At 44.9% G+C, this 21,480-nt stretch overlaps 1 protein-coding gene across 2 annotated transcripts in view; it reads right to left on the bottom strand.

The window, feature by feature from the left end:
- LOC131451215 (ras-related protein ralB-B-like) overlaps positions 1-21,480 on the bottom strand; it is a 130,313-nt gene that overhangs the window by 59,442 nt on the left and 49,391 nt on the right. For both annotated transcript variants that reach the window (XM_058622289.1, XM_058622290.1), the window contains one exon: positions 7,401-7,509. The gene's annotated coding sequence lies outside the window, so the exon portion shown is untranslated. The remainder of the gene's footprint in view (positions 1-7,400; positions 7,510-21,480) is intronic.

Genomic DNA, 21,480 nt, shown 5'->3' with positions numbered 1-21,480 from the left:
CTGTTTGGACTGTTTTGTGTTAGTGTGGAGTGAAGACTGAAGCGCAGCGGCAGCGTTCCAAGTGGCAGCGTGCAGCGTGGGTGGCGTTTCCCTGCGCTGATAATGAAATAATTGGCTGTGGGAGGGGCTTGGGGGGGAGGGGCTTATCAGTACACACATACACACACAAAACATCGGGAGGACAATTAGTCTATTAATCCGACGATGACAAGCAAATAATCACATGGCTTTTGTTGGACTCAACCTCTTCAGTAAATATGTATGAAGTGACCTGGAAAAACGCACAATGGCAACTTTTGCCTCTTAAGTCGTTCAACGGGAACAATGGTGGCATTCACAGGCAGAGATGTCGTCATGGGGCTGAGTTATCATCAACAACCTGCCGTGTTTTGTCCCTCATCGCTGCTCATTAGGCACATATGTATATTCACACACACACACTCACACACACTCACACATATGCCGTTCAGATGGCTGCCAGACTGCGTGATAAGGAAGCCCACGAGCACAGATTCAGGCTGTTTATACTTTGATGGTCTGTGGTTTAAGAGCGTCTGTTAGCGGCTGTTGTTTAAAATACAGCATTACATGGCTGAGAGTCAAAAGCATGTGGACACGCTCCCCTGTACGCACAGGTGCAGGTTATTAGAGATGAAGGACTGTCACAGGTTCAGCCTCAAACATGTGTGTAAAACACAGACTGAAGCCACTTAACAAGAGAGTAACCTCCGTTTAAGTCTACGATGTTCACGTCTTTATCTCACTGTTAGACAGACTTTTCCAGCAGGAAACTGAAGTTTGTAAACCACTCACTCTCGCACACCAAAGCCCAGAGAGAAAACCAGTGATTTTAACATCACACACACACACACACTGCTGCCTCCATCACTAAGTTCACATGTGTTACTTTGTCACTTCAGTGTTTAAAATCCTTTGTTCAGATTGACCTCAGCGACACAAAGTGACCACACGAGGCAGCAGTGGACCAGCAGCTCCTGTGTCCCCGTGAGCTAAAATCACTGATTTTCTCTATGGACTTTGGTGTGGGAGAGTGAGTGGTTTACAAACTTGGAAAAGTTAGTGTAATCTGTGTCCAGTTGTCTTACTCACATCTAACAAATGCGTAGTATGGTTGGAAGTTTGCAGCAGTTTCTCATTACAGCACTTGTGTGTTAAACTGCTGCCAAAAGCCCATGAGCAGAGATAATACATGACATGCAGTGCAACAAGCAGAATAATGGCAACAAACAAACTCCACAATGAGATGCGTGTTGGTCAGGGAGCAGCAGTGAATTGTGGGAAACTGGGCAAACAAAGTCAAATCACTGTGAGCTGAGGAGTTTCAATTATCATAATTGGTGTGCGCGGTGGTGACGGCGGATGAAAACATGTGATCTGATGATGTTGCGAGTGCACAGATAATGGATGTGATGTGTGATCGTGTAACTCTGCCGTCGGTTTCTTTCTTCTTATTTGAGACGATGAGTAAAGACAGGCGGCTTCGGTCGCTAAACCATGAAACCACAGCGTTTGATCCGACCGCCGAGGTTTCCCCGAACGTACGGAGCGACGTTTGTCATCAGCGGCCGAGTCTTTGTTGCACACATGCACACGATTTCACGTGTGATCTAATTGCGTCGTCATCCGCGCACGAGTGGACTACAGAAACCAGACGGGAAGTGAGTCCGCGTCGGTGCGATGCCAGTGACCAGAAACACAACTCCTCTCTCTGGTATTGTTGTAACGGCGGATTCACACAAACACATGTTGGGCCGGGAGGAAACGCAGGGGATTTGATGAACCATCTGTTCACCAAAGCCTGTGGGGAAGCACACTAAGATGATCTGAGGATATTGTTCTCCACAGGTGGGAATGACAGGAACTCCGCGGGGCCCCTCAGCTCCAAGCACAACTTAAGCAGCTCCATAATCTCATCTTCATTCATAACATTTCAGGTTAGAGGGAAGGCCAGGGAATAACAGATTATTGCTACAGTCACATGTTTGATTCAGACGCCACCGTGACCTCACTTCCTGTTAAAGCCGGAGCACAGATGAGGTGATTGAAACACCTGTGAAGATCCAAACATCAAAGACTGAACCCAGCTGTCCACCGTGGATCACAAATATTCCAGATTAAAAGCGAGCGTGTGGGCTGTGAGTGTTTGTATAATTCATCTGGAAAATATGAAGCAGTCACTCAAGTATGACTGCGACTAAAACTCCAAAATCAGGAACCTTATCTCGTAAAATGAACTGACTTTGTTTTATCAATTTAACCCCAAAGAAGGGCTGTAATCTCAGTTAGTCTCACCTCAGATCTATGAATTATGAAAATAGAACTGCTGATTTTTTTTTTTTAGCTTGGTTTTATTTCTGGATTTTTGGAGAAACCACTAATTCGTTCATTCATTCACATGAAAATGACACCATTTCAATCTCACAATCAAACCTTCAGTCTTAAATCAGTAATAATTCAGTTTACATTAGTATGTCATTAGTAGTCATTTATTAAAATTCTATCTATGTTTTCTGTTATATTTGCTATTTTTCCTGATTTTTGCCATAACCGCTCACTCATTCATTCATTGTTCCTGACGGACCTTCCTGACAGCGGCAGCAGCAGCAGCAGCAGCAGCAGCAGCAGGATGATGGCAGTGCGTTGGTTACAGATCTCCCTAAAAGTAGCGTCTTGTGCTCTGTTAGGAGTATTATGGATTAGTAACAGTCTGCAGGCTGCAATAATTACCACAACAAACAAGAGGCCCCTAAGCCGGGCACTTTTCTGCTGCGCTTTCAGGCTTTTCCAACCTGTAATTAGGATTTTCTTCTTCTCCTCCTCCTCCTCCTCCTCCTCTTGTCCTGCTAAAAGCACCTCCACCTCGCTCCTCGTGCTCCTCCTGCTCTGAGGTGAGGAGTCGGGGTGAACAGATTGTTGCTTGTTGACTCGCCAAAGTGAACAGAATTGTGGCAAAGGATTGAAAATCTAAATCTGCATTAGAGGCTTTTGTTGGGACTGAGGACGCTCGCTTGGCACGAAGGGGTCTTTACCACACACACACACACACACACACACACAAACACACAGACAGACACACAGACAGACACACACACACACACACACATACGCCCGCACACACACACACACACACACACACACGCACACACTACATTAAAGCCTACACAATGTCAAGGCAATGTCATTATCTCCTTCTTCTTCTTTGAAGTTGCACTTTCACGTGTTCTCAAACAAATTGGTCTCATGTCGCGACTTTAATTCAACTTTTTTTAATATTATTTAACAGTCCTTTCTTAATCTGTGGTTAACTACGCTGCTCTGAACTGGATTAAATTATGACTGGTCCCAAAATATGACTTCAATTTAATATTCTGACCTCAGGTTTGTGATTTTAACCTTTTAATCTGTGTGTCCTTCGAATGGACATTTAATCTCAAAATTATGGCTTTACGTTGAATGGACTACATTAAATATAGAAATTGTGAAGTAACACACAATTTTAGGATTTTAAACTCCTAATTTTCAGTCAATCTAAACATAATCCTATGACTAAACCTATAGATTCTAATTTAAAATGCAATCTGAACCTAAAATTGACTTTAACCCTAAATGATGACTTTAATTTGTAACGTTAAACCATTATTACTACTCTTGTGACTCTATGTGAGGATTTAAAGGATAACACAACCAAATACCATAATTTAAAATACACTGCTAATTTAATCTTGTAATCTGAAACTAAAATGAATGAGAGTTATGAGGAAGGAAGCCGTGGTTTCATTTTCACGTTAATCCGTGAAGAGTGGGAGCTCAGCTGCAGACGGCGTGGACGGCGCTCTAATCTCGTCTGCACGCGTTGTTTGTTTGTTTGTTTGTTGTCATGTGTGAAAGCATAAGGGCGCAGGACAGCACATCATAATCCCTGCTGCTGTTAATGCCGTGGCCCAGATTGACGGGACGCTCCGCCATCACATACACATCAGTTTCCTAACCCGAGGTTCCCGGACTCTAAGCGGGTCACAGTGTGGTCTGTGGCGGGACGTCACTGAGCCAACGCTGTTTCTGCAGAGACATGAAGACACAGAGGGTGCAGCGCTCGTTCTGTGGGAGACGGACAGCGAGGTGGAGTGCACGCCCTCAGGCGCCGTAACCATGGACACGCGGCTGCAGGACGACGCCCCGGGGGGATTAGCACAGAGAGAGAGAGACGCTTCTGAGCAGATTAATATCTGCAACATTAAGACATTAAAATCTTATCAGGCAGGGAATTCATGGAGCAGCTAAATCCTGATTAGCATTAGCACTGCTCCAGTCAGTCAGACAGTCAGACAGTCAGACAGTCAGTCAGTCAGTCAGACAGTCAGACAGACAGACAGACAGTCAGTCAGTCAGTCAGTCAGACAGTCAGTCAGACAGTCAGTCAGTCAGTCAGTCAGTCAGACAGTCAGTCAGTCAGTCAGTCAGGACAAAACCTAATTACTTTCTATTTATTACCTTCTTGAAGGAAGTTGTGTTTTTATATTTATATTCAATATAACAACAGAGCTCAACCTGAGAGCAACAGTCCAGCGTTTTGAAGGATTGTTGAGGTTTTTATTGAGGAAGTTTGTATTTTATGCAGACAAAATTGCAATGTTATGAGGAAATAGGAGATATTTTCTTCACTCCCTCAGCAGATGCTTTTTAACCACAGTTAAATCCAGGAATTATCATCACAGTCATCATTTCCTCAAAAGTTTACACCAGGCTGTAAAAAGTTGATGACCACTCTGAAAAAGACTTGAAATAAATCATCATGTCATTTTGGTGAACTGATAAAATCTGTTTTTCTTTGAGTAAAACTGAAGTTTGTAAAGCACTCACTCTCCCACAGAATATCAGGGATTTTAACATCACACACACACAGGAGTTGTTGAGTTTAAACGTCTTATTTTGTAATCATTCAGATTGACTGCAGTGACACAATGTGACCACACGAGGCAGCAGTAGAGCAGCAGCTCCTGTGTGCTGTGACGTTAAACGTCACTGATTTTCTCTCTGGGCTTTGGTGTGGGAGAGTGAGTGCTTTACAAACTTCAGTTTCCAGTGAGATAAAGACGTGAACATGTGACGTAGATATCATAACCTGAATTATTTTCACCTTTTCATGAACTTTGGAGGAGCAGACGACTCGTGGTCACGCATCACGGCGGGGTCGGGGGTCGTGGGTCGTGGGTCGTGGTCTGGTGGCAGTCATGTTTGTGCAGCTTTGAAGTGAGACGACTATGATAGTACTATGAAAATATCTCAGTGTACATCTCCAGCGCTGTCTTCCGCTCTGAGCGTAACCCACAGTTCAACTGTAGCCGGCTTTGTTCGCGCTGAAAACCCGACATGAAACACAATTGAAAACTTGGCAGCGCCGCGGCAGATACATCGTAACTCAATCTGCACTCGCTGCTTTAAACTCCCGTCTTAGGCGAGGTGGCTTTTGTAAACCGTCAGACAATGGGCAGCTCTGTTAAAGGCACAGAGGTTGATTTTCACCTTTTAAGTGCGGACACTGGATACCCGGCCTCTTCTCTGTGTTTAGTTTGAGCACAAACTTTCTTTCTTGAAGCCTTTTTGAACGCGAGCGTGGGGCGAAACACGACTCAGGGCCGGGGAGCGCGCTCGCTTCAACTCATCGCTCCATAACAACAAAACAACATCACAATATATGCATGGCTGAAGAATTTCTCAGGCCATCTTCTCTCTGTCTGGATTAGGATGTTCTGTGTGTGTGTGTGTGTGTGTGTGTGTGTCGCTGCAGCCCTGTAATCTGAGCGGTGTAAATACATCCCGAGCCGTCCGCACGACGCTTCACATGTGGTCGAGACGCAGCGCGGCGTAAACCGCGACACCACAAGATTAAAACAGCACTTTAGAAGCGGTGGAGCACTTCAAAAAAACAACTCCTGTCATCTTTTGATTAAAGATAAAATGAGAAAAAAAGAGGGACTGAACCTTTAAGTCAGGAAATGTCAAAGTGTGGTGGTTAAAACCAGCGTAAGTCAAATGTGATCATAATAAAGCAGCACAAACTGCTTTTAAAAGACTGATCTATGGGACTTTGCTCCGAGCGTGAACTCGGCGTCTCGTCGTCGACGGTAACGGATGTGTCCATAAACGCCGCAGTGTTTCACATCTTCAAAGAGAACGCCGGGTGCTTTTTCTTCATCCTGCTCTTACAATAACACGCACACGCAGCTCGCCACAGTCATGTTTATCTTCACAGATTAAAGTGAGAACATCAGGTGATCAGGTGACACATCGTCCCGCTCGTTACAAATGTCCACTTTACTCAGATGTATTAAGATGAATGTGTGAGGTCACATGACGTCTGTGAAAACAGGTGAACTCGCAGCCTGGAGCTGTTTTTGACGTCTCATGTTCACAACAATGACACAGACGACCTGAAAACATGATGCGTCTGTGTTCACGCTGTCGCCAGACACTGACAAATATAAAGACTTTTATTTTGGTAACAAACGCCACAAGATCCAGTTTCTGGATATTTTAAAGAATAATAACGACCAGAGGAGAGAGAGAGAGAGAGAGAGCAAGAGAGAGACAGAGAGAGAGAGAGAGAAGGATGATGTTGCAGGAGACATGAACAAATGTCTCCTTTCTCCTCTCCTAGTCTCCTTTCTTTCTTGTCTGTGCCCTCTGCTCTACCTCACCTCGTTTCCTGTTTGTCTCCTTGCCTCTCTATTGTCTCTACTCTCCTCATCTCCTCTCCTCCTCTCTCTTGTCTCATCTCCTTGTTTCCTATCTCTGCTTGCTCTAGTCTTCTCTTCTCTCTCGTTTCTTCTTCCCGTGTCTCCTCGTCTCAACTTCTTCCATCGTTTTCTTTCTGTCCTCTGCTTCCTCCCCTTCCCTAATCTTTTCTCTTTTCCTCTGCCCTTTTCCTTGACTTATCTCCATTTCCTATCTACCCCCTTCCTCATGTCCTACCTACTTGTCATTTCTCCTCATTTCCTCTTTTCCTCTCCTTTATTTGTCTACTCTAATTAATTCCTAACTTGTCTCCCCTCATCTATACTTGTCTCCTCTCCTCATCGACTTGTTTTCTCTTCTCATTTCCTCACCACCTGTCTGATAGTCTCCTATCCTTTTTCCTCTCTTCCGTCTCCTCTCCACATCCTGTCTACTTGTGAACTTCAGGAATAAAGCTGAGACAGTTTCAGCTTCAGTTTGAGAGAAGAAGTGTGTGAAGGATCATGTGATAGGACTGAAAGCTCGTCCACACTTGTGATCAGCTGTTAATGGACGATGAAACCACAGCCTCACCTTTTTAAATATGAAGAACTTCAGCTCCTGTTCTCCTGCTAAAAGCTCCTCATAAATAAATCCAAACTTACTGTATCTTCACTTCAGCTGAGGGTCAGCGGAGGTTGGTGAAACGAGGGCGTGGCCTCAGCTGACTCCTCCTCCTCCAGCACTCTGAGGGGACATTCTCTTCTTTCCCACCTGCCGACGGAAAAAAAACATCAGTGTGCGGGCTAGCGAGACTAGCAACATGGTGCTAATCAGCTTTATCTGTGCCACTAAAACCAATCAGCGGGGATCAGACGAGCCAGCTGTCTGCACTACAGGAACTACATGAACTACAGGAACTACATGAGCTACAGGAACTACAGGAGCTACAGGAACTACAGGAGCTACAGGAACTACAGGAGCTACAGGAACTACAGGAGCTACATGAACTACAGGAGCTACAGGAACTACAGGAGCTACATGAACTACAGGAGCTACAGGAACTACAGGAATTACAGGAGCTACAGGAGCTACAGGAGCTACAGAAGCTACAGGAGCTACAGGAGCATTGATCCACATCACTCAGCCTGAAGGACGCGTGGCCGTGCTGCAGCGCCCCCTCTCTATGACTTTAATCATCCTGCGGCGCTGCTGTGAGTCATGCCAGGATTCAGTGTCCTCCTCTCTCTAATCTGCTCCTGGATTAAACGATTCATTAGCTGATTAGCGTAAATCAATTTAACGCTGCGAATGAAAACAAAAGGTTGGCCTTTGGGCGGAAGGAAACTGGAAAAAGTCAACAAGTCGTGACCCGGGTTTTAACCCAGATCCGATTCAGAGAAAAAGAAACAGGAACATGTTTGACGAGGTTTATTTAAACGGCTTAGGATAAAAGATTCTGGCCTTTTAATCAGGGTCAGTGTTGTGACTGAAGTTTAAATGTTGCTATGCTTACGCTTGACATCCACACTACTCAAGTGTTCCCGCTTCTAAAAGTAAGACTTCCAGAAATACTGCTTGTATTTTGCAGCTGCAACAACAGGAGCTGAGACTTTTATTTTGAAAAATTTAGTGTTGAGTTTCAGTATGAAAGAAGAGAAAATTTGAGTTTCATTTTGAAAACTGCAGGGTTGAGTTTTAGTGTGGACAATCAGAAAATATGACTTTTACTTTGACAACTGCAGGGTTTCGTTTTAATGTGGACAAACATAAACTGGGACTTTGATCTTGAAAACTTCAGGCTTGAGTTTTAATGTGGACAGACATAAAGTGAGACTTTCATCTTGAAAACTGCAGCGTTTTGTTTTAATGTGGACAAAAATAAACCAAGACTTTGATCTTGAAAACTGCAGGGTTATATTTAAGGGTAGACAATCAGAAAATGGGACTATTACTTTGACAACTGTAGGGTTTCGTTTTAATGTGGACAAACAGAAGCTGGGACTTTTATTTTGAAAACTGTGGGCTTGTAATAATAAAATTAATTGAAGGCTACTTTGATTTGACGCTGGTTGCTTGCAGCTGTTGCCGCGGCAGCCACAGGTTGCACCCATCAGCCCTCATAAAGGCGGGAAAACAAGGTCAGATCCACGTGTCGCCTTTGATGTTGTTAAAAACCCTCATGTTCTGTGCGTGTTCACACACGGCTTCATTCAACGCCGCCGCCGCGTCCAACTGCACGCCAGCGACGTAAACACCCTCTGAACATTCGCTAATGAGTCCCATGCAGAGCCGTGGTGGTGAAGGGGGTTCAGAGAGAGTTCAAGCCACACGTTCACCACATGTTCGGAGCTCGATCCCTGCCTCCCACTGCTGCGCCCTCATCAAACGTCCTCTTTGAACGGTCAGTAATGTTCGTCGCCGCGTCCTCGTCCACCGCCGACTTCATCTCATCAAAGCACTCCTCGCCTCAGACTCCACGAGGACAAAAATAGAGACAGAGACGTGCAAGTGTTCAACCTGAACCCAAAAACCCAGAGGACACAGCGAGACACGCACAGACCTAAAGAAGTTAGAAATGCACCGACTGTCCTCCACAACAACATTCAACCTGTTGAGGAATCTGTGAAACAAAAAAACCCCGTCCCATTCATTCAAAGCTGCGGTTTTATTTCCTGCGAGGTTTGACCACCCGACCGCCAGACCACCGCGCCACCACTGAGACAGAAACGAGGAGGACGACAGAGGAAGACGAGGTGATGCACCGGATCAAGAGGATCCGATTTGTCCTCAGCGCTCAGAGACAGTCGCAGCGACGCAGCTGGACTCTGTTAGCTGAGGTTTTTGTGAACGCTGCGCGACCTGACGACCAAGAGCGGGAGCCTGAGGAAACAAGTCGATGACAGAGACACGGTCACAGCTGCATTAAAGACACAACTTTAAAATGTATGTAAAATGTGCCTATTTTTGCATGTTCTATCATTCCTACTGTGTATTTCTGTCTAACCTTTAACTGTTTTTGACTTTTTTAATTTTAATGTTGATTTCAATATCTTGCAGTGTTCTCTTGACTTTGATCTATTTTTGGCTAAGGTTTTGCAGTGTTCTCTTGACTGATCTATTTTTGGCTAAGTTTTTGCAGTGTTCTCTTGACTTTGATCTATTTTTGGCTAAGTTTTTGCAGTGTTCTCTTGACTTTGATCTATTTAAGTTTTTGCAGTTCTCTTGACTTTGATCTATTTTTGGCTAAGTTTTTGCAGTGTTCTCTTGACTTTGATCTATTTAAGTTTTTGCAGTTCTCTTGACTTTGATCTATTTTTGGCTAAGTTTTTGCAGTGTTCTCTTGACTTTGATCTATTTAAGTTTTTGCAGTGTTCTCTTGACTTTGATCTATTTTTGGCTAAGTTTTTGCAGTGTTCTCTTGACTTTGATCTATTTTTGGCTAGGTTTTTGCAGTGTTCTCTTGACTTTGATCTATTTTTGGCTAAGTTTTTGCAGTGTTCTCTTGACTTTGATCTATTTAAGTTTTTGCAGTGTTCTCTTGACTTTGATCTATTTTTGGCTAAGTTTTTGCAGTGTTCTCTTGACTTTGATCTATTTAAGTTTTTGCAGTTCTCTTGACTTTGATCTATTTTTGGCTAAGTTTTTGCAGTGTTCTCTTGACTTTGATCTATTTAAGTTTTTGCAGTGTTCTCTTGACTTTGATCTATTTTTGGCTAAGTTTTTGCAGTGTTCTCTTGACTTTGACCTTTTTGTTTTGGCTAATTCCTGTCCATTGATATCGTTTGTGTTCCCCTTCCTCCTCCCTGTGTCAACCAATGAGCAGATCAAATATTCTTCAACTACACAGATATTTAATGTTGTTTTCTTGAATGTCTTTTCAGAGAGAAGAGCATCTGTAAACATCCATGAGAAAATTAAAGGGGAGTTTTAAAGGCGGTGCCGTCACAAACAGCACAAATGTGAAATATTATGTTCTACAAATGAAGATTGAAAAACCTCACAGAAACCCACACAAACTCAAAGTGCATTGACAGAGAGGATTCTTTTATATTTCTTCATTTTACTTTGGTCCAAACACAGATGATTCAGCTTCCACAAACGTACGTACATGTGCGTTTATCTCTGCGTGTCTTCCTGTTAGAACACTCACTCGTTTCCCATCAGCATCACTTCAGAAAACTGAATCACGACACTACTGTGACACACACACACACACACACACACACACACACACACACACACACACACACACACACACACACACACAGGGATTGAGACACACCGATCTGAATGATGACGCAAAAACTAAAAGACAAACTTCTTATGATTTAGAAATGTTTACTTTCACGTCCTGTTTTTTCTTTATTGTTATTCTTCATTGTCCCTGAATGCACCGCGGCTCGTCATAAACTGCAATAACAACAAATTTGTCTCACTTCCTCTTTACTTCCATCATTATTATTATTATTATTGTTGTTATTATTATTATAATAATAGCATAGCTCCACCCCCTGCACTCAACCACCACAAATCCTTGTTAGAAATGAAGAAACTTCATATTTTCCTCCCATGGGGTCATGGTCATGTGGTTGTCCCAGAGTTGGTTTCCATGGCAACCGCATCCTTCATCAACCTGAGTCAAGAAGATTTAATTAAACTAAAATAAATTTTGTTTGGATACGTGTTTCTCTTCCCTCACAGTGGTCACTCATCCATTCATCCTTCCTCTATCTTCCTCACCCCCCCTCCCCTCTCCAGACCAGATGGACACACAGTGCCCCCCCCGTCCTCTTTCTCTGTGTTGTCTCACTCGTCTCTTCAGAGAGATAAGCCTCGAGGATTTCTACGCACGCCAACCTCGTGAACTTGACCTCTGGACGAATTCATCAAAGGGGAAAAAATCCTAACCCCCCCCCCGCCACACACACACTCCTCCCTTTCACAAACACTGCACCCCCCCACACACTTTGCTTTGTTTTCAGTTTAATTACTTTGTTCATTACATTTCTGCTTATATTTTATTCTATTGTCATTTCTTTTAAGGAGGTCGAAAATATGCTGCAGATCAATAAATTAAAGATAAATAAAAGACAAAATTTAAAGATATGAAGAGGAGGGAATGGAAATGACAAATCAGGAGCATGGGGAAGAAAAAGAAAAGAAAGAGGAGGAAGAGGAGGAGATAAAATGAAGGCCTAAAGATGAAGGATGATTTCCTTAAAGAGAAACTGATGGAGAAGATTCATTCATTCATTCATTCATTAACTCTTTTCCAGCTGTGATGTAACTAAAGATCATGTGATCACAGTTCCATCATTCATGAATAAAAGCTGATAATCACGTCTCCTGTTCGTCTGGTTCACAGTGAGTTTCAGTGTCAGTCGAGGCCACGGCATCATAAACTCTGTCTCACAGGCTTAGTCTGTGTAAATCTGCAGGAATCCTATTAGTCCTGTGAGAAAGTCTGGACTGGAACTCAACCTCTAGAACTGTTTTTATGATTCTGGACCTGCTCCATCACTACTGCTGCTGCTGCTGCTGCTGCTGCTGCTGCTGCTGCTGCTGTCGTGTAAACACTGATTAGCTGCCTAAATCCCTGCTAATGTTACAGAGTGTGACATAAAACATGGAAAATCCTGACAACAAGCCGTGGATGATGGTCCCGCTCTCTCACAGAGAAAATCAGTGATTTTAACATCACAGCACACAGGAGCTGTTGATCCACTGCTGCCTCCATCACTAAGTTCAAATGTCTTATTACATAAAATTCTGTGTTTGAAATTCTTTGTTCAGATTAACCTCAGTGACACAAAGTGACCACACGAGGCAGCAGTAGACCAGCAGCTCCTGTGTCCCAGGAGCTAAAATCGAGCTAAAATCACTATTTTCTCTATGGGGTTTGGTGTGGGAGAGTGAGTGGTTTACAAACTTCAGTGACATAAAGACATGAACATGTTCTTCAGCTGTCGCAGCTGATGTAGATTTCATTGTAAAATATCTCCAACTGTGAATATTGTAGGAAAAACACACTTCATGTCAGCAGTGATTTGCTCAGCAAACAGCCGAACGTTATTTCCCTGATCTCACATCTCACAGCGTCCGCCGCACCGAGGCCTGAAGCCTTGTCAGCGACGTTGTAAAAACTTGAAACATGGGGTGAGTCGTGGTAGAAGTCGGTCTGAGGTTGAAGCGCGGGACGTGCGGCTCACAGTCCACCCTTCCGCTTTTTAAGAGGTGCTGGTGACGGGCGGTCACAGGAGGAATGCCTGCTGCAGCTGCAGCTGCCCGCCACTCAAGAAAAGACCGGCGAGCTCTCGAGTCCGCCTCAAACCCCCGACGACGCTCCGCTCCTTAATTTAATCCCCTCTCTCAAAACCACCGCTGACACCCAGAACTCAAAGTCCTCGAGTCCCAGCGTCGCTGCCGTCTTTCTCCTCCCTACTTCAACCTGTCGCCCTGTTGACTCCCGAACACTTCACTTCTCCACTGCCGCAGATGTGATTGAGTGGGAAGTCGTGTGAGAGCAGAGGCCTCAACTGTGCCGCCGGTAAAACTCGCAAACAATAAACACAAAGTGACCTTTTCACCCTGTCAGAGAATTCAACGTTCTTTTATCGCGTGGTTATTCCCCAACATACAACCGTTCAGGTGTAAACAGGAAGCAGCGTCCAGTCTCACACTGAAACACAGTCCCACAGTTTTTCAAATTAAAGTCACAAGCATGCATCTTCTGAAACAATCACGGAGTTTTCTAAATAAATGACACAACCCCACAGTTTTCAACCTGATTTTGCAGTTTTCCAAAACGACACACAGCGCCACAGTTTTCAAAATAAAACAGGACCAACAGAGTTTTTCTGAATGTCACAGAGGAGCAGTGCAGAGGCTAGGCTGTAACCACAGCAACAGCGATGAGCTTTCAAACTCTGTAAACAAATGACACTTTCATTGATCAGTGACTGATCGGACTGTTATTTGAGCTCTTATAATAAACTCAGAATAACTTGAATCAGATCACAGCAGCCAAACATGGGTGAAATGCGGTTTCCCTCTGACACTGTAGAGACTAACTCTGCTTGCATCAGGAACACGGAAAACCCTGCATTAATATTTAATCCTTTCTTAAAAGTTCTTCCTCACTCATCAGCCATTCTCGCAGCCCGGCCCGTCGTATCTTAGCGCTGCAGCTGGGATTGTAATCTAAGCCTGCGCTCACTCTTAGCTGACCTGGATAACAGCTTTAGCCCAAATGCCTTTAATGCAAAATGTCAACCACGTCCAAAAAAATAAAACGCAGCTTCTGGGCACCGGCGAGCAGCGCTGAGACCTGCTCTGTTTACACCGTTAGATTTACAACGAGCGCGGCCAAAGAAAATACTTGACATTCTCATCCTGGACGTCTGTGAGGAGATTCAGGGGGAAGCTGAGTGCATCTGCATGTCCACGCCACCTCATCATTTCTGCCTGGGCCCAAACACATGTTTCCCTTTTAAAGTCACTTTGGAGCGGAACATTTGTACGTTTAGCATCAACATTTTGACAGGCTGCTCTGTGAATCCCTGCCAACTCTCCTGGGAGGCGCGGTGGAAGCACAGGCAGCCGTCGGCCTGAAAAACTCCTGCCGGACGAAGGGAGGTCACGGAAGGTCGTGGGTAAAATAAGCAGAAGGTCTCTGTTCCCGCACAAAAATGATCATAAAGAGTGAATTTGGACACATAAAAACCCAGTGTAAACTCACAGGATGTGGGAGGAAGCACTCTTTGATGAGAAGAGACACATTCTGAAGAATTCCATCATCTCGCCTCTTGACCTAAAGACTCAGGTCACTATTTTATTCACTTAAAGTGATAGTTCAGGCTTTTCTTAAGTGTTGACTTATATGAGGTGCTCACACAATCATTTTTCAGCACCGACTTTGCCGAGAACAAGCCGGAGACGCAGAAGCTCTGAGAACACGGCGAGAAAAACTGATTTTAGCCCCTAATAAAACACTCACCTCCTCAAATCCACATCAGCTTAGGTTTAACATATCTGAACATATTCTTAAGATATCTTGAGAATGTGTTGATGTCTTTACGTCACTGTGAGACAGACTTTTCCAGCAGGAAACTGAAGTTTGTAAACCACTCACTCTCCCACACCAAAGTCCATAGAGAAAACCAGTGATTTTAACATCACACACACACACACACACACACACAGGTGTTGTTGATCCACTGCTGCCTCCATCACTAACATCAAATGTCTTATTCTGTAAAATTCTGTGTTTGAAATCCTTTGTTCAGATTGACCTCAGTGACACAAAGTGACCACACGAGGCAGCAGAGGAGCAGCAGCTCTCCAGTGAGCTAAAATCCCTGGTTTTCTTTATGGGCTTTGGTGTGGGAGAGTGAGTGGTTTATAAACTTCAGTTTCCTGTTGGAAACGGGTTTTTTTATAACAGTGAGATAAAGCTGTGAACATATTTTCTAAGCTGACATAAATGTTATGAGCTGAGTCTCTTGATAAGTGGCTAAAATCTGTTTTTCTTTGGTGAATGAGAAACATTGAAACCTTCAATTTTGTAAATTTATGGTCAAGTCACACACACACACACACACACACACTGGATACTGTCATCCATCCTGAAAAACTTGAAACACCTGCTGCTAACAGCAGCCGTTTACACGCACACACGCACACACACACACACACACACACACACACAGACACACACACACACAGACACACACGCACACACTTGAGCTCTTATCTGATGCTCACACACCTCGTCTGGGCTTCTAAAAGCGCTCGGCAAACACAAACACACTCACAGAATAAAGACAGAGGACAGCGGCGGCACATGAAGAGCCGCCACGAGGTCGCGGGGTCAAGCAGAGGCGGAATGGGCTGGAAAAGGTCCAGAGATCTGGACGATAACCCCGCCCCTGATACGGCCCGTCGCCCAGGTCAGCGCTCTCAGGTTACTCGCGGCGGCTTGTTTTGGTCGCCCTGTAGCCGTGGACGTGGACTTGAGTGTTGTCCAGACATGAGAGATGTTTCAGAGGCAGGAGACGCTGCTGCTTTTGAAACGCGATCCCCGACTGTCTGCATTTTATGGCATTTAAAAAGTATCGTAAAGCTAAAAAATGTTGGCTCCCCCAGTTTTTCTCCATGTTTCATTGGACGTTTCTTTTCTTTTGTTATCACGCACACAGAACACGACATGTTCTCACAGACTCACAGTTCTTCAAGGAACAAGGGACGACAAATACAACTGTAATTCTTACAATAAAACTACAACTTTACGACTTTGATTTGAAATATGGCTGAAGATTTTGAGTTTTTTTCTCCTTTTGGTGAAGATCATCAAAATAAAGTCTGCATGTAACATGTGTCACTGTTTTTCAACAGGAAACTGTCGTTTGTAAAGCACTCACTCTCCCACACCAAAGCCCATAGAGAAAATCAGTGATTTTAACATCACAGCACACATGAGTTGTTGATCCACTGCTGCCTCCATCACTTCACTTCAGTTCACATGTCTTATTTTATAAATTCAGCATTTGAAGTCCTTTGTTCAGATTTACCACAGTGACACAAAGTGACCACACGAGGCAGCAGTAGACCAGCAGCTCCTGTGTCCAGTGAGTTAAAATCACTGATTTTCTGTGTTAAAAGTTTTCACTTCAAGAACAGACAGAGAAGAGTGTTGCTGTGTACGTACCGATGCTGCAGGTGATGTAATGTATACGTTGTTGTGGTATGGACGGCGGGCTGACGTGTCGAGGAGACGCTTTCATCCCTGCTGCTTTCATATCATATGTCACAAAGCTCAGTCTAAGCTGCAGCAGTGATAAGGTCAAACGGCAGCTTATCGGCCGCTCTAAAGAAGCCCCGCCGTGACCTTTAGACCCCGGCGCACACACGACGTCACCTGTCAGGAGGAACGCCGCCTCACTTCTGCCTCCGGTGGAACGACGACAGACCGACGCTGCCACGCCACACGTCGATGACATGTCAGAGCATCTCTCTGAGAGGAGGTTCAAAGTGACCCCAAGTGATTGTGACTCATCGGGTCAGTGGCGTGGGAACAGAAGAGAAAGATGAGGGGGAGTGGAAACACACAGGAAATACACTGACCTTTTCCTCCACACACACACACACACACCTTCAGAACACAGAGCCAATCCTAAACACCGACGTCAGCGTCAGAGGCTCAGACAAGGATTTGTATCTGCTCCTGTTATCTACACATGATCCACCACACTGAAAGTGGCAATGACACAAATACAGCATCTTACGTATTCTTACATATACGCCACCGTCTATAACCCAGAGCATCCAAGCAGACAGACTCTGAGTGAGAACATGCCAGTGGAGACACCAGGAAAACATCTATGTCTGCATGAGATATCTTTATCTTTTATGTTCACGTCTTTATGTCACTGTTAGACAGACTTTTCCAACAGGAAACTCAAGTTTCTCTGCCACACCAAACCCCATAGAGAAAACCAGTGATTTTAGCTCACGAGACACAGGAGCTGCTGGTCTACTGCTGCCTCGTGTGGTCACTTTGAGTCACTTTGATTTGGTGAATCTGTCTTTGTAAGACTTTTACAACATAAGATATTTGAACTGTGAGGAGCTTTGAGTGATGGAGGCAGCAGTGGATCAACAACTCCTGTGTGCTGAGATGTTAAATGGACAGATTTCTCTATGGAGTTTGGTGTGGGAGAGCGAGCGGTTTACAAACGTCAGTTTCCATTGAGAAAAGTCTGTCCAACAGCAAAATAAAGAGGCAAACATCTTCTTAACATATTACAGACTTGAGCTGATGTAGATTTCATTTACTGGGTCTTTTACTAAGCGGATCAAATCAGTTTTTGGCAGCCGTGCTCCCACTGAGAGTGGGTTCTCTGGTTCTCTGATGACAGCTGTGTGCTGGTGTAGTGAACTGAATATGAGTCAGTACCTCAAACGACCACACCTTAAAAAAACACGCTCTATCCCTTTCATTCAGGGCTGTGTTTGGCCTTGAACGCTTATTACAATCTTGGCCTCATTTCCTCGACCCCTGATGGTGAGGAATTCCAGTCTGCTCCTGTGGACGCCGACAAACACGTCCAACCACAAACAGAAAAACACGCCGTCGCCCATCGGCGGCCGGTGCAGACCGTCTCCGCTCTGGGCTGTGTGGAGTTTTAATGAAAGTTTGGAAGGATGTCAGAGAAGGTTCAGAGGAAATGCCTTGATCTGCGAGGCCTGTTCTGAATTACGGAGTGAGCTCGGCCGCATCTGGAGCCTGAAGCAGACACGTTTCCCTCGCCTGAGACTGCACGCGGTGGCCAACTGCCACAGACGTCCAGGTGGACGGACGATGGCGATGCTGGCTCCCCTCACACTCTCACTTACACAAACATGTGTGAGCTCCCACTTTATTGGATGGGAGCGTTTTTCAGACAGAGATTCCTCTCGCAGACTGGAATGCAGAGGAAGAGCGGTCGCACGCTTCCTCCAGAGCGAGAAGACAGACGGCGGAGCTGCTAACAGGACAGCTGCGAGGTCAAGTGTCCCAGATAAAGAGCAGATGATGGTTTGCCTGCGAGGACGGCGCAGACATGCAGAGTTCTCTGTTTATGAATTGTTTTTATTGAGGAAAGATAACACATGAGTCAGCGGTGAAGCCTCACTGTAGAAAAACTGAGTCACTTGATGAGAATTTGCTCAAATCTCTCAGTGAATCAGGCTGAGGCTGAGGAAGGACCTGAAGCGTCTGCGAGCAGCTGAGGAACTCGCTCCGTCCTAATTATTTCCACATTAATGGTCTGAGTCTCTGACTGCCACTAAATCTTCTCCCCACTCATCACGTTTCTCTGCGGCTCTTTAACGCTTGTACGTCATCTGTTGTCAGAGCGCTGCGACCTTTGACCTTCACAGGTTCTGCTACAAATTGCTTGTAACTGAAGAAACAAAGCTCTTGTCCTTGTTAGTCAAGCACAGAGACGCAGAAATGTGGACTATTTAAAGCCTCTTCAGGAACATTTGATGATTCAGGAAAGAACAGACGCTGTATTTTACTGCTCCTACAACCAGCCACGCTTCAGTTAATCGACTGGAAGTGAAAACAGATGGAGTTGACCAGTGTAAATTCAACTGAAAGTAATGACCAAGTGTCTGAATCATGAATGTCCACCAGGGGGCGCCGCTAGTTTCACTTCTTCATCAATACAGCATGGCGCACCATTTTGTACATTACAGTCCATTCAGAGTCAAACTGAGCAGAAAGCAGCGATTCGTTTAGGGCGGGGCCTGTGCTATGATTGACAGCAGATGTCCCACACACTGTGAGTAGGGGGGTGGAGCCTGACATGATGTATTATTTTTCGCCCCCTGATGGACACTAACGAGAATACAGCTTTGACATACTTCATCGTAGGCTTCATTTTCTGGTCTTAGCTGCGATCTCAGTAAGCCCCACCCCTCTCTTCTTTTCCCAGCCAAACTGTGATGGATTTAAAACAGAGTTTTTAAAAGATAGAAGATAACAGTTGACACGGTGCCTCAGTGGTAGGGCGAGTTGTCTTTCAACTGGAAGGTTGTGGGTTGAATTCCCAGGTTCGATTCCCTGCTCCGCTTGTCTACATGCAGATGTGTACTTGGGCGAGACACGAGACAGACCACATGACTTCAATTCTCTTAGTAAAGTCTTAGTAAAATCAGTTCAGGTGAGGACGGCCTCATGTGTATGACATCACACACCAGACGCTGACTCCCAGACTCTTCTTCTCTCACACACAGACACACACTGGTCTCTTCTCACGTCCCTCGTTACAGTGAAGACAAAGAGAGGAAATATCACGGCTCTGCTGTTGTCCAGTCAGCTGCCTCCTGAACAAAAGAAGCTGAAACTGAAACACGGCGCGGGCCTCGGAGCGCAGCAGGCGCCAGACGGAGCGAGCGCCGCGGGCTCTGCAGCGACGGCGGTTACAGGTTCAGTGTCCCCGCCCTGAGGCTGCGGCGAGGACATACGTCACCACAGAGGAAACTCCCGAGGCTCTTGACCTGCTGACACTGTGAGGACCTGCGTTTAAAGGAGCAGGACCATGTTTTAGCACATCAGCCGTGACCCGACAACGTGAGAGGAAGTGGTTTATCTTGCAATCATTTAGAAAATCAGCCCTTTATTGTGCAACACGTGAATCAAGACACAGTTTATTTTACTCTTTCATAACAATGCAACTGTCAATGGACTATTATGGTATTTATTGATGAACTATGAAGAAAGAACTGCCTCCAGACAACATGCAATTCAGACAATCCCAGACTCCTGTGGAACTCAGGGAAAATCCATCAACCTCACTTTCATGAAGAGGCGGTTGTTTTTGTTTTTACAGAGAGAACGAGCTGACATGCCACCACAACCTCTCTGCACAAAAGTTCCAAATATAAGCGATTAAATGACACGTTTCATCATGTTTATCTTCAGATGTTTGAATTCATAACTCACACGTTTCAGGTGGGATATAAACCACACTGTGTGTCCAAGAGATTCTTAAACAAACGCTGAAGAAATCACAACGATAAAAAGACAGAAGATGGAGTCCGTGCTTCTTTAAGTTTTAAGTTTTAAGTTTGAAACTTGACCGCTTCAGGTCAGATTTTATCTGATGTACGACTTTGTCTGGAACACAGCTCTTTCATGCTCCAACACAGTGATACAATGTTAGTGCGATGGGCGGGGCAAGGGAATGCACTTCAACTCCGCCCCCTTCTCCTCTCTGATGCTAATATTTAGCAAAATGTCACATTAACACTTATATTTGAGCAACATTTGACGATAATGCCGATCAATCAGGCTACAGCTTCTCTAATTTCCTCTGTGCATCACAGTGGGCGACTGCAGGGTCACAGGGATATTCCCTTACATCCACTGACCTCTGACCTCTACACTATTCATTCCCTAAAATGGTCACGGACTAACAAAGCAGCAGCGGCAGCGGCGGCAGCACATGTTTATTTATTTCTCTGCACGAAGATTTAAAAATATGAGCCAAGCACATGAAGAAAATGTTGACCTGAGGAAAAAGACGTTTAATATTCACACACACACACACACACACACACACCCCGATCACAGTGATGGACGAGGGGCGGTCATGTGATACAGGACACAGGACAGTGGCCTGGGGTAAGGTCTGTCCCACATGACTCCAATAACCACTCATCACAACCAAAGTATGAAGAAAAGCCTCTTTAAACACACAACACGTCAAATGTTGTCAAAGCAGAGGAGCTCCGGCAGCAGCAGAACACACCAGGTGACACAGTGAGGGTCCTGTACCTATTAAAGTGGCCGTCGAGTGTAAAAAAGCATCTGAACGTGGAAGAAAGAAGTGAAGGAACATGAGAGGTGACAGGTGATAGACGAGGAGGAGGAGGAGGAAAGAGTTAAAGACAGGGTAGGGAAGAGTGTGTGTGTGTGTGTGAGTGTGTGTGTGTGTGGGTGGGGCGGCAGAGACAGAGGAGAGGTCAAGGTCAGAGGTCAGAGAGAGACCTGCATGTCATCGAACACTCAACAAAGAGGTCCTCACAGTGATGCATGTGTGTGAAGGTCATTTATACACAGTCTCCAGTGAACTGACACACACACACACACACACACACACACACTCTTAAAGAAGTGACCGTGGAGTGGTTACAGTTTAAAGTTCAACATCTTCCACATTTCCTACTGAGGTGAGCGTGTGGTTCTCGGCCCCA

Source organism: Solea solea, chromosome 2 (genome assembly GCF_958295425.1).
Source record: "Solea solea chromosome 2, fSolSol10.1, whole genome shotgun sequence".
Classification (NCBI taxonomy): Eukaryota; Metazoa; Chordata; class Actinopteri; order Pleuronectiformes; family Soleidae; genus Solea; species Solea solea.
Note: the sequence above shows the minus strand (reverse complement) of the source record. Positions and strands in the feature narration are given on the sequence as shown.